Source organism: Myxine glutinosa, chromosome 6, assembly GCF_964187855.1.
Source record: "Myxine glutinosa chromosome 6, kmMyxGlut1.1, whole genome shotgun sequence".
Taxonomy (NCBI): Eukaryota; Metazoa; Chordata; class Myxini; order Myxiniformes; family Myxinidae; genus Myxine; species Myxine glutinosa.
Genome location: NC_136266.1, coordinates 132,270,653 through 132,283,165, shown reverse-complemented (window position 1 = coordinate 132,283,165; position 12,513 = coordinate 132,270,653). Strand labels below are relative to the sequence as shown.

General features: G+C 45.1%; 1 protein-coding gene across 1 annotated transcript in view; it reads left to right on the top strand.

Annotated features, from left to right (window-relative positions):
* The window catches only part of LOC137429452 (uncharacterized), a 397,376-nt gene that overhangs the window by 157,053 nt on the left and 227,810 nt on the right, over positions 1–12,513 (top strand).

Genomic DNA, 12,513 nt, shown 5'->3' with positions numbered 1-12,513 from the left:
TGATTGATTTGATAGATAAGGCTGCGGGGACTTACGCCGCTTCCCTCCATTCCGCGCGCTTAGGTGTTTTAGATTTTGGAATCCGCCATTGAGTTTCCACCTCAGAGTTAAAGCCTTCGTGATCGGCATCCGCGACCGCCAGATATTAATTTCGGCGGTTGTGCGACAATATAAAACGAAATATCAACAGATATACACCGACAACTGGGAAAACGATAAAAGAGCAGGAAGGTATAAAAAAAAAGTTGGCCAGATTTGGTGTAGATAAAGAAGGCTCTTTGGAATGGCTAAGAAGAGAACAGCTCAACTGGGATGGAGAACAAATTATAAAAACTAGCAACCGTACCCACCCTACAGGGCGGGGCTTCAATTGGGAGGCCCATATGAAAAGGTAAAATATCAGAAATTGTAGACTTTAAAAAATTTTAAACGATTCATATAAACATCCGTTAAATCATATCACATGCAAATCATCAAAATCTAAACACTATTTGTAGAATTTCAATAAAAGCCACATCACTGTTCAAATCGGTAAATATTATTCCATCGTGTTTGGAAAAACTGAAAATTGAAAAATTGGGAAAAAAATTTGGAAAAACAATATAGCCTATTTTACTCCAGTGTGTCCCAGGATTACCCACCCAAAATTTCGTTGCGATCGGTTCAGCGGTTTTCGTGGTACCTGGGAACAGACAGACAGACAAACATTTGGTGAATTATAGTAAGATGCCCAGGACCAGGGACACTACACCAATGGATTTAAGAAAATGGCAGGAGTGAGTCAATCGGACAAGTGTAGGTTCTGCAAGGTAGAAACAGAAAGTACGAGGCACCTCCTATCAGGATGTAAAAAAAAAACTCATGTCAGAACAGCTGTAGTTTGGGGCTCAGTTCAGGTTTCCAATGTATGTACAGTAAAACATTGGCATATCTACAAAAATGTTAACATCCCGGTTCCAGAAAACTCATGGAAACATTAACCAAAAGCAATCACTGAAAAGGAGGAACTAATGCTCACTATGACCTAATGATCCTATCATGCGTGAACTTAGAAAACAAAGCATTGCGACCGGATATAGTACTGAGGTACAAAGGCATTGCTGATTGAGGTGTCAGTCCCCAGAGATTTTGGTGTAAACAACATAGAAATCAAGAAAATGACCTACATCTTTGGCCTCCATTTGGCAATCCATTCGGCTCCATTACGGATTTCACACATCTCGGCTCCATTTCGTAGACTCGAATTTAATCAACCTTTCACTTGATGGCCACCTGAAAGATCGTTCTCGTGTGCCGGGAAAATTGTGTCCACAGTGTAAACCGTAAGGCCTCACCAGCATTCACTGGTCGGCCTCACCAGCATTTCTTAAGTAAATGCGAGCTTCTTTCCGTGCCCGACCATCGTTTTATGTGTGTTACTTGTCACGTGGGGATTAACAACTACGATAGTGAAGAAGAAGAATACAACAGACTGTGGATGACCGAATGTGCAGGTAGTGAAGAAGAAGAAGAATACAACAAACTGGATTACCGACTGTTCAGGCAGTGAAGAAGAAGAATACAACAGACTGGATTACCGAATGTTCAGGCAGTGAAGAAGAAGAATACAACAAACTCGATTACCGACTGTTCAGGCAGTGAGGATGAAGAAGAACACAACTCTGACGTGAAACCTGAGCCTCATGCCTACGAGGTCAGTGCTTTTGGCATGGGGATTAACGACTACCCATTAACGATCAATGACTGTTATGAAGAAGAAGAGGAGGAAGCCAACCATGGTGTAGACCAGTAGCGTATCGAGGAAAAACGATGCTCGGGCGAGATGTCAAATTTCCGCCCCCTCGCAACTCACATACTGAATTAAACACAAAGCCCAATTAAATTACTTTACTAGCACCCTCCTGCAAAGCCGCAATGAGCCGGCGAAGACAAAGCCTCTTGCCACTATTTTACCCATCACTATGGCATAGGTAGGTTAGGTAGTTGGTAGTAGGTAGGTGTAGTAGGTACTGTAGGGCAAAGGGGGGCATTAAGCTCCAGGGGGCATTAGGCTCCACTACATTGTAAATCTTGAAGGTAAATATAATGCATTTACAATGTAGTGGAGCCTAATGCCCCCTGGAGCTTAATGCCCCCCGTAAAAGAGAAGCGCAGACAGTCCTCCCCAATACCTACATACAAAAAATGTCACAATAAGCTTAAGGAAGTAACTATACGATGTGCTCGCTTAGGGCCTATTTTAAGAAATTTTAACTGGGCTTAACATACGTTTTCACAGCATGTGTGTCGTCTTCTAACTTCAGTCGCTGTCAGGGCTGGTTCTCTCCGGGCACTGCGGCTTCCTCCACCAGAAGAAGTTAGCTTGCAGTAAGATCAGTGCCGACAGATCAGACGATAGCGCCGTTTCAACGGCAATGTGTGACTGTCGTTAATCAAACCGAGCTTTCTTTCTTTATGTAAACCGCTTTCACCGGTAGGTGCAGGACAACATCATAAATCAGACAAACCTACTGAGCATGGGAGCATGGGATTGAAGCCTAATTTGGCTTTTTAGGTCTACCACTGAAGAAGAGAAAAATTTCGAAAATGCCCCAGAGTCGTTACTGTTGTCGCGAAGGGTGCACTAACCGGAAGTTATGTCGTTCCGCGGGCGCCTATTTAACTTTTTCGCAATTTTTTATGCATACTTCTGCATCCGCAAGATGGCGGCCTCCATGGAGTGATTTGGTGCGTCAAAGCTTAGAAATTCTCAAAGGATCCAGCAAAATCTGGCTTTTCAACATAAGATTGTGAATCAAAAAAGACGGGTGAAACAAACTCCTATTGAACTTTTTCGCAATTGTTTATGCATACTTCCGCATCCGCAAGATGGCGGCCTCCACGGAGCGATTTGGTGCGTCAAAGCTTCGAAATTCTCAAAGGATCCAGCAAAATCTGGCTTTTCAACATAAGATTGTGAATCAAAAAAAGACGGGTGAAACAAACTCCGATTGAACTTTTTCGCAATTGTTTTTGCATACTTCCGCATCCGCAAGATGGCGGCCTCCATGGAGCGATTTGGTGCGTCAAAGCTTCGAAATTCTCAAAGTATCCCGCAAAATCTGGCTTTTCAACATAAGATTGTGAATAAAAAAAAGACGTGTGAAACAAACTCCTATTGAACTTTTTCGCAAATATTTATGCATACTTCCACATCCGCAAGATGGCGGCCTCCATAGAGCGATTTGGTGCGTCAAAGCTTCAAAATTCTCAAAGGATCCAGCAAAATCTGGCTTTTCAACAAAAGATTGTGAATCAAAAAAGGATGGGTGAAACAAACTCCTATTGAACTTTTTCGCAATTTTTTATGCATACTTCCACATCCGCAAGTTGGCGGGCTCCATAGAGCGATTTGGTGCATCAAAGCTTCGAAATTCACAAAGGATCCAGCAAAATCTGGCTTTTCAACAAAAGATTGTGAATCAAAAAAAGATGGGTGAAACAAACTCCTATTGAACTTTTTCGCAATTGTTTATGCATACTTCCACATCCGCAAGTTGGCGGCCTCCATGGAGCGATTTTGTGCGTCAAAGCTTCGAAATTCTCAAAGGATCCAGCAACATCTGGCTTTTCAACATAATACGTACGCGTTCATTCACAACACCGGCTTCGCCGGCTATTACAAATAAAATTAGGTCGAGTACATTTGCAGGCAAACAGTTAAAGTTTTGTTTTCTGCCTTTGTTTTGTTTTGCTTTCAAAAAATTGTGGAAATTATGTTTAAAAAAAGGATCTTTGATAAATTGTATAAAAATTGGCCCAGCTTATTCAATAATATGGCAGAAGTATTCCAAAAGCATAAATACAATGTCACTTCCACGTCCTCGCGTCAAGAGATGAAAAACATAGGGGCAATATCCCTGGTGCTCACCTGGTACAGTCACGTGAAAAAGTAAGTACACCCCATGTAAAGTTTTGACTTTTTCAACATATTTCAACATACAGCTATTTGATCTTCATTTCAACAATATTGATAGATAAAGGTGATATAATATAACAAATATCATGAAACATTTACATTTTGTAGGCCATTGTATAATTTAAATAAACATAAATGCAAATTTCGCATGTGGAAAAAGTAAGTGCACCCTTGCCTCTAATAGGTGGTATTGCCCCCTTTGGCAGAAACAACATCAAGTAGGCGTTTCTTATAACTGTCTACCAGTCTCTGACATCGACTGGGAGAATTTTTCGCCCACTCCTCCATGCAGAATTCTTTCAGCTGTGCGACGTTTGAGGGGTTCTTGCATGCACAGCTCATTTTAAATCCCCCCACAACATCTCGATGTGATTTAGATCAGGGCTTTGTCTTGGCCATTCCAGAACCCTCCATTTCTTTCTTTTCAGCCATTCCTTGGTGGATTTACTGGTATGTTTAGGGTCATTGTCATGTTGCAAGGTCCACCTTCGGTTGAGCTTCAACTTTCCGATAGATGGCCTCACATTATCCTCAAGCACCCTCTGGTACAATGAAGAATTCATAGTGGATTATATGATGGTGAGCTGCCCAGGCCCTGATGCAGCAAAGCTGCCCCAAACCATAATATTTCCACCACCATGCTTTACAGTTGGTATCAGGTTCTTGTGGTCAAATGCTGTCTTTGGTTTTCGCCAAACATGTCTCCTGGGACTGTGGCCAAATAGCTCTACCTTTGACTCATCTGTCCAGAGCACATTGTTCCAGTATTGCTGGTCTTTGCCGAGGTGTTCATTGGCAAACTTTAGTGTTGCCCTGATGTTCTTTCTGGACAGCAAAGGTTTCCACCTGGCACACCTCCCATGTCGATCAAATTTGTGCAGCCTCTTTCTAATGGTAGACTAGTGCACTTTGACATCAACAGTGGCAAGAGCTACCTGTAGGTCCTGTGATGACATTCTGGGGTTCTTAGAGACTTCTTTCAGCATCTTGCGTTCTGCTCTCGGGCTGAACTTGCTGGGGCGGCCGGGCCTGAACAAGTTGGCAGTTGTTTGGAATCTTCTCCTCTTGTAGATGATCTTCCGGACAGTCGAATGATTGATTTCAAATTGTTTGGAGATCTTTTTAAATCCCTTCCCAGACTCATAGGCTTCTATAACCTTCTTTCTGAAGGCCTCAGAGAGCTCTTTTGATCTAGGCATGGTAACGCCACACACTTCAACAACAAAGAGCAAACCAAACGAAATGTCTGAGGTTTAAATAAGACAGGTTCCTCCAAGATCCTCTCTGACGATGTTCTAATCATTTGCACCCGAGCTGGTGCACCTGATTCTAATTTTAGGTATTTGAAGTAGTGATAAATGCAGGGGTGTACTTACTTTTTCCAAATGCGAAATTTGCATTTATGTTTATTTAAATTATACAATGGACTACAAAATGCAAATGTTTCATGATATTTGTTATATTATATCACCTTTATCTATCAATATTGTTGAAATGAAGATCAAATAGCTATATGTTGAAATATATTGAAAAAGTCAAAACTTTACATGGGGTGTACTTACTTTTTCACGTGACTGTACAATAAACAATATACTTTTGGCTACTGCACTGTCTAAAGGTATTTTAAACCAATTTGAATGTTTGCTAGAATAAAGGGCAGCAGGTAGAGTCATGATGATGATGTCGAGTCTCCTCGGGCAATGATGGCGTGTGTCATCATATTGCCTTTCTCTGGCTGGTACACACGAGTAAGTGTGTGGTATAGACTGGGGGTCACCACTCCTCTCCATCCCTCTGCTGGACGTTGGGGAATCCACCCTCTTCCGCCCGTGCTGTTGGAGTCGACTGGACTCTCATCCACCAGATGTGCAGAGCCATCTGCCATTTAAACCGCATGGCTGCGGACCGTTACCCTGGTAAGGTGGGCTGACAGGTACTACACCTTGCCCACAGCAACTCTAGCCCATTCCATTTGCAGTTCATTTAACAATGATTTGTTGCGGAAACACAACAGCATGTAGTAACTCGTGTAATGTACTGTGAAATTGCTTATAGTATTGGTCTAACCAATAGTATTGGTCTAACCAAATTGCTTATAGTATTGGTCTAAGTATGCAGCCTGCGGTTGCTTGACTGAATTTTTTTTTCTGGGGGTGCGGTTGTGCCACACTGATGCAGTGTCACACATTATCATTAAGCTGGAACTCATTCGGCCGACCTTGGAAGGGTGACAAACTGAGTCAACCAACCAGGTGTTAATACAACGGCACGACAGGGGCTCGAACTCAGGACCCTAAAATCTCAAGCTAGCACCTCATGCGTTAAGCCAACACCAGGCTTGTTCTGATGTACTTTGTATATCGATGAAAGTTTACTTTCTTTGGTGCATTTGTTCATTAGGGAGTAATTCTGGGTGTGTAAATTAACTCGGAGCTCCAAAGATAATGTCTACATCCTTGATTTACTCGTTAATTGTGAAACTATCACCTTTTTGTTCTTCCCTGGAATCTGCAGGTGTGTCCCTGGAAGTTGTTTTTAACATTTTGTATGGTGTATGATGAACAGTTACAAAGCCATTTCTTGACTTAAATGCAGGAATTAATTTGGTCTAATGATTTCATTGGTTTTGAATGTCTCTGTCGGATGAATAATGGAACTTTTGTACTCTGTTTTCAATTGCAACATTTCAAATTGTAATTTTTTTGGAACCAATAATGGTTTACAATCATACGTCCTGGCCTCGGTATTGGAGTAGGGACACCCCTCTGAGCATTTCGTTTCAGGATCTTTGACACCTGACCTTGAGTGATGCCATACTGCCGAGCAATAGCACGCTGTTTCATGCCATAATTTCGTAAAGCCACCACTCCATGACAAACAGCATTGTCGAGTTGACGGACCATCTCCAGAGGAAGCGGCAATAACTTTTGGAGACGTGCAGCAGTTGTTTTCCACTAATACAGAACGCAACAACCCTTATATACCCGATTATGAGGCCAATCATCAAATGCACCTGTCCGTACATTTTGTCACGCCACCTGTGATATAATCCTGTTACTGACTTCTTGCTGCGACAGACAATCAGTGACATTGTTCTTTTAATAAAGAAATCACTAAAGCGAAAAATAAACTCACCAGATTGATATATTGAGTTCAGAAAGTAAACCCAAGTCAAGAAAAAAAAAAATTCCATATTAAATGCCAAGTCTGTATAGACACACACACACACACACACACACACACACACACACACACACACACACACACACACACACACACACACACACACACACACACACAAGCACACACACATACTGATCCTGATGTACCATACTCTGTTCCAAAGCTTTGTTGCTGCCAAAGGAGTTTCTTGACAAGAGTGATGCTGGGTGGTTTGCTTATTGCCTTCCCCGTTGTTTGCTATAGACCGATCCGACGGAGGGTTCAATGGACGGGCGCCCTCTATAGACGCCGCCATAGTTGGGAGGCGCCCGCTTCATTCAGCTTGCTCTCCAGCGTTCAGATTACATGCAGTTACCGGTCTCAATTCACTTTGCCGAAAGAATATCGATACAAAATATATTTGTTTGTTAGATTCATCAGAGAAGATGGAATCGTGGACAATACGACCGGTCCACCGAGCTATACGACCGGCGAGGAGCCGGTGTGGCGGCCCGCGCGGAGGTGGACTCTGAGGGAAGAATCCATGCGGGGCGGCAGTGATAGGCTACACCCGCCGTGACCTGGCCGTATGGAAGAGTCGATGAAGCGATAAGGAGCCGGTGAGGCGGCCCGCGCGAAGGGACGGAGGCCCAGTCGGGTCTGCCAGACGAGTCGCGACCCTCGTGATCAAGGAACTTGGGGCTCGGCAGCGGCCACTCGGGGCCTAGCCGTAGTTGCCAGAGGTGGCCGGCCCGGGCAGAGGTGGACTCTGAGGGAAGAATCCATGCGGGGTGGCTGTGGTACGACCGCCAAGACCTGGCCGCATGGAGGAGTCGATGAAGGGACGGGCACCTAGTCGGGTCGGTCAGAGGAGTCGTTATCGGAGTGGTCGAGAAACTCGGGGCAAAGGCGGAAGGGGGCTCGGCATGGCTGAGCATAGGGTACGCGGTTGCTAACAAAATAGGTTTGGTGCAGGTGGAAGTGGAAACCGGGTACCCCCAGGTGCCAGGTGCCTTCAGGGCGGCATGGCCGTGCGCCTTCGGCACCCGGCGATATCGCCGAAAACGGGGTTTGTATCGTGTGCCTTCAGGTGCCAGGTGTCCACGACCGCTCCACACGTACAGAGAAACACTTGAGAACGATTATCACGGACACTTTTCATGTACGATCGCGATGATAGTTGTGCTGGCGCAGCAGCCAGCTGGAGTTAAGTTTGGATCGGTACACCTCCCAGTAATGGCGGACGCAAGGTCGCCGCCTATCGGCAAAGGGGGCACGATCGTCCTTATCGGATCGATCTATACCCAAGCCTCAGTTGAGTACATGAAGACGTGACATTTGTGAACTGCGAGATCAAATGTAAACAGCACGTACACCTTGTTGACCAGTGAGCTGAGTTGATTAGTTTAGTCATTTACTAGACCTCGGTCTAGGAAGACCTCATCGCATTGCCAATAACCTGTATTTCTAATCGGCCTTCTCAATCTTACAAGAGGTTGATGGCAAATCGTTTTTAAATACCACGTGGTATCGTAGCGGCCACGAGATGGCGGCAAAGCTACATTAATTTGTAGTCAGGGCCCTTAGGGATATTTTGGTTCAAATTCTTCCAAAAGCATCAATTTTGGTGCAGATGTTGCCCATGCCATACTCTTTCGATTTTTGACGGGCGTCAAGGGCGGTATGATCCGGGGACCATACCGGTCCATCCCGCCATGTCACCTGACCTATGACGTCATAATTAGGATATGCATCCAATCACATGGCGTACTATAACTGGTCAAAGTTCAAAATGATCGATCGAAAAATGAAGGCAGGGATCCATTTTTAAGGTTTTCATAAAATCCAATATGGCCGCCAGTTCACATGACCTATGACGTCATATTTATGACATGTATACAATCATGTATACATGAACCCGGATCATGATCGCACAAAAATTAAACACAAGGATATGGCATACAGTTCATAAAACATCAAAATCCGTACCTTTGTAATTAGACTGATGAACTGCATATGCCTGAAAATTAGGAAATACACATGTAAATATTTCCTCTAATTGTCAAAAATAAGGTCAGTTCGATTACCCAACCCAGAAACATAAAATGGTGAACCTCGCGTAAATCTTGACAAAAAACTCATAAACCGACATGTTTGACTCAAAAATGACCTTTAAGATGACCTTGAGGGTTGACCTTGACATCGAATCATCAAAATAACATCATAATTGGATTTCTCGACCTCGAAAACCCCTGAAAAGTGGTATCATACATGTTTCCAACCCTTTTGGTTATTTAACTGATTTTCCTCTAATCCGGGTGGCGGCCATTTTGTATTTCGCCAATATGGGCCCCCCCAGGGGGGGGGGGGCGCCCGTCTTGGCGCCCGTCAAAAATCGAAAGAGTATGGCATGGGCAACATCTGGGCCAAATTTGTTGCTTTTGGAAGAATTTTAACCAAACGGCCCCAAAATATCCCTAAGGGCCCTGACTATTGGACTCTCTGGCATCGTCAATGTCCACGTGCTCAAATAGTGTCTAAAATGTACAAGCCTCATGGTCTGGGGTGCTCGTGTGCAGACCAGGATGATTACAAAAAGTTTCACACGTTTGTATCACTGCTGTATAACTGTTAGCTCGTCTTGGTTTGTAAATACAAGCGCCAGTAAAAGGTAAACGCCTCTCCTTCGTTCGAAGTGAATGTCCAACCAAAACACGTTCAGGCTTTGTTAATACTAGGGCATGCCCGTACTATATCTATATCTAAAATTATATCCCCCCCCTCTATTTACATGAAATGGTTTGGTCCAAAGCGAACGGCTTGCGAGTGGTGACAATCCCCCCCCTCTATTTACATGCAATGGTTTGGTCCAAAGCGAACGGCTTCCGGAGTTTGGTAAAGAAATCGCCATCGCGTGCACAAACGCGCAGGAAAGCGAATGAATCGCAAATTCGTTTTTATTAGTTGTAAAACATAGTTTAACGCCAACATAGTTTGCAAACGTGAAATAAATGAATACGCTCTCAAATGTGCCATCCGAGGCAGAGTGTGCCCGCCACGTTCGGCACACGCGATCGTTCGCTGCTCTCTGATTGGTTGAATCGTTTTTTGGACATAGCTCGGTAAGTAATTGTCCGATTAATATGAAACCTTGAAAAGGCACATCCTCGGGTCCCCAGCAATATACCTGGCAAGTTAAAAGTATATCGGACCCGTGGTTGTCGAGAAACAGCGGTCACAGACAAACAAACGTACAGACAGACAGAGATTACTGGAATTATAGATAGATAACATCAGCATTTAATCACCACACTTTGTCGGATGACGAACCATGAGGCAACAGTACACCAAGATGAACAAGACACCGGAACCGCCGGACCGCGCATGCGCAAATAGCGACGATGCATATGCCTACGTCACCAACAGTAATCGCATTAACATATAATGGCGTGACGACTTTTTTCTCTTGCTGATCACCATAGTGCATACAACCGGATCTACAATTTTATACTAGATCGGAACTAAGGAAATATATAACACTTAATGAGAGCTAATACGTGTGGTTATAGAGTTAAGTTTGTCAACTCGGTCCGGAACACAGAAGCAGGGACACATGAAGGCCAACAGCAACACCGAGCTGCAGTCAACCCAACCACCATATATACATATACTTATACATACAATGGCGAGATCATATTTCCCTTTCACTTCTGTTTCAACTCCGACGCACAATAACCAAATGAGTACGTATTAGTCAGGAGAGTTCAATAGCAGATAACCATATTATACATAGCAGTTGAGATGTTATTCATCATCTATATATATAAAACACAGTTTGTGTGTGTGTGTAATGTTACCGATAGACTCCGAAACGGAGAGGCTCACGTGCTTGATATTTGGCATAGTCATGGCCATTGAGCCTGGGACGAACATGGCTGAGACCATATTTGACGAGATCCATATTTTAAATTGATATTTACCTCAGCGCATTTCAGCGAAGTACCCGCTAATCTCAGCCGGTGCCAGAGCAGCTCGCTGATTCGCTCAGAGCGATCACGTGATCTTCCATCCCTGCCGCTAGACGGATTCGCTCAGAGCGATCACGTGATGTTCCAAACCCACCGCGAGACTGATTCGCTCAGAGCGATCACGTGATGTTCCATCCCCGCCATCAGACTGATTCGCTCAGAGCGATCACGTGATGTTCCATCCCGATTCCCGTCACACGTCACACGTTTGCACGTAATTCAGGGCGAAAAGCGATTGCGATTTTTGACCTTTATGCGATCGTGTTTTGTGTCGATTTTGTGCGATATGAATTAAATTTTAATTCATATTTCGTGTTTACGAATTCGAATACGAAGGATTTCCCCTTTCCCCTTTCGATTTCGAATACGAATTCGTCTTTTAAATTTTAATTAATTAATGTCTTTGAAACAGCTGTGAAACGTCTTTCCACAACCCTTCCGTAACCGATTGGAGCAGTTTATTGCCGCACAAAATGGCATTTTAACAGTTGTCTGGCTTTTAAAATCTGGGACACGTTCAAAACAAACGAGATCCGCGAAGCGAGTTGGTCTAGTCGTGCTGACCAAGATGGCGACACGGCGGCTTCAGTTTTCGCGGAGTATGAGCGTTCTATATATTTTCAATTCAGTGCGCCCGACTCGCTCACGTACTTGATTTGTGGCATAGACATGACCATTGGGCCTTCACGGTGTAATTTGTGCGAGGCTTTTGTCCGAGTGAGCTTGAGTCGAGAGGGTGAATGTACTGGTTGGGAATGTACGGGTCTCCCTTCCCCCGCCCGGCAACGCCGGTACTGGAGGGCGTGGGTCACAGGATCGGGGAATCTCCAAAATCCGCTTCGTGCTCTTGCGAAGATGCAGGACGATGTCGCGATTGTTGTGCTGCTCTCCGACCATGAGAACTGCAACCTCATTGTTGACTGCCCCTCCCCTTCCCTCCCCCTTCCCCCTCCCCCCTCCATCCTCCCCTCCCTTCCCCCTCCGTCCTCCCCCTCCCCCCTCCACCCTACCCCTCCCCTTCTCCCCTCCCCCTCCCTTTCCCCCTCCCCCTCCCTTTTCCCCCTCCCCCTCCCTTTTCCCCCTCCCCCTCCCTTTTCCCCCTCCCCCTCCCTTTTCCCCCTCCCTTTTCCCCCTCCCCCTCCCTTTTCCCCCTCCCCCTCCCTTTTCCCCCTCCCTTTTTCCCCCTCCCCCTCCCTTTTCCCCCTCCCCTCCCTTTTCCCCCTCCCCCTCCCTTTTCCCCCTCCCCCTCCCTTTTCCCCCTCCCCCTCCCTTTTCCCCCTCCCCCTCCCTTTTCCCCTCCCCCTCCCCCTCCCTTTTCCCCTCCCCCCTCCCTTTTCCCCTCCCCCTCCCCCTCCCTTTCCCCCC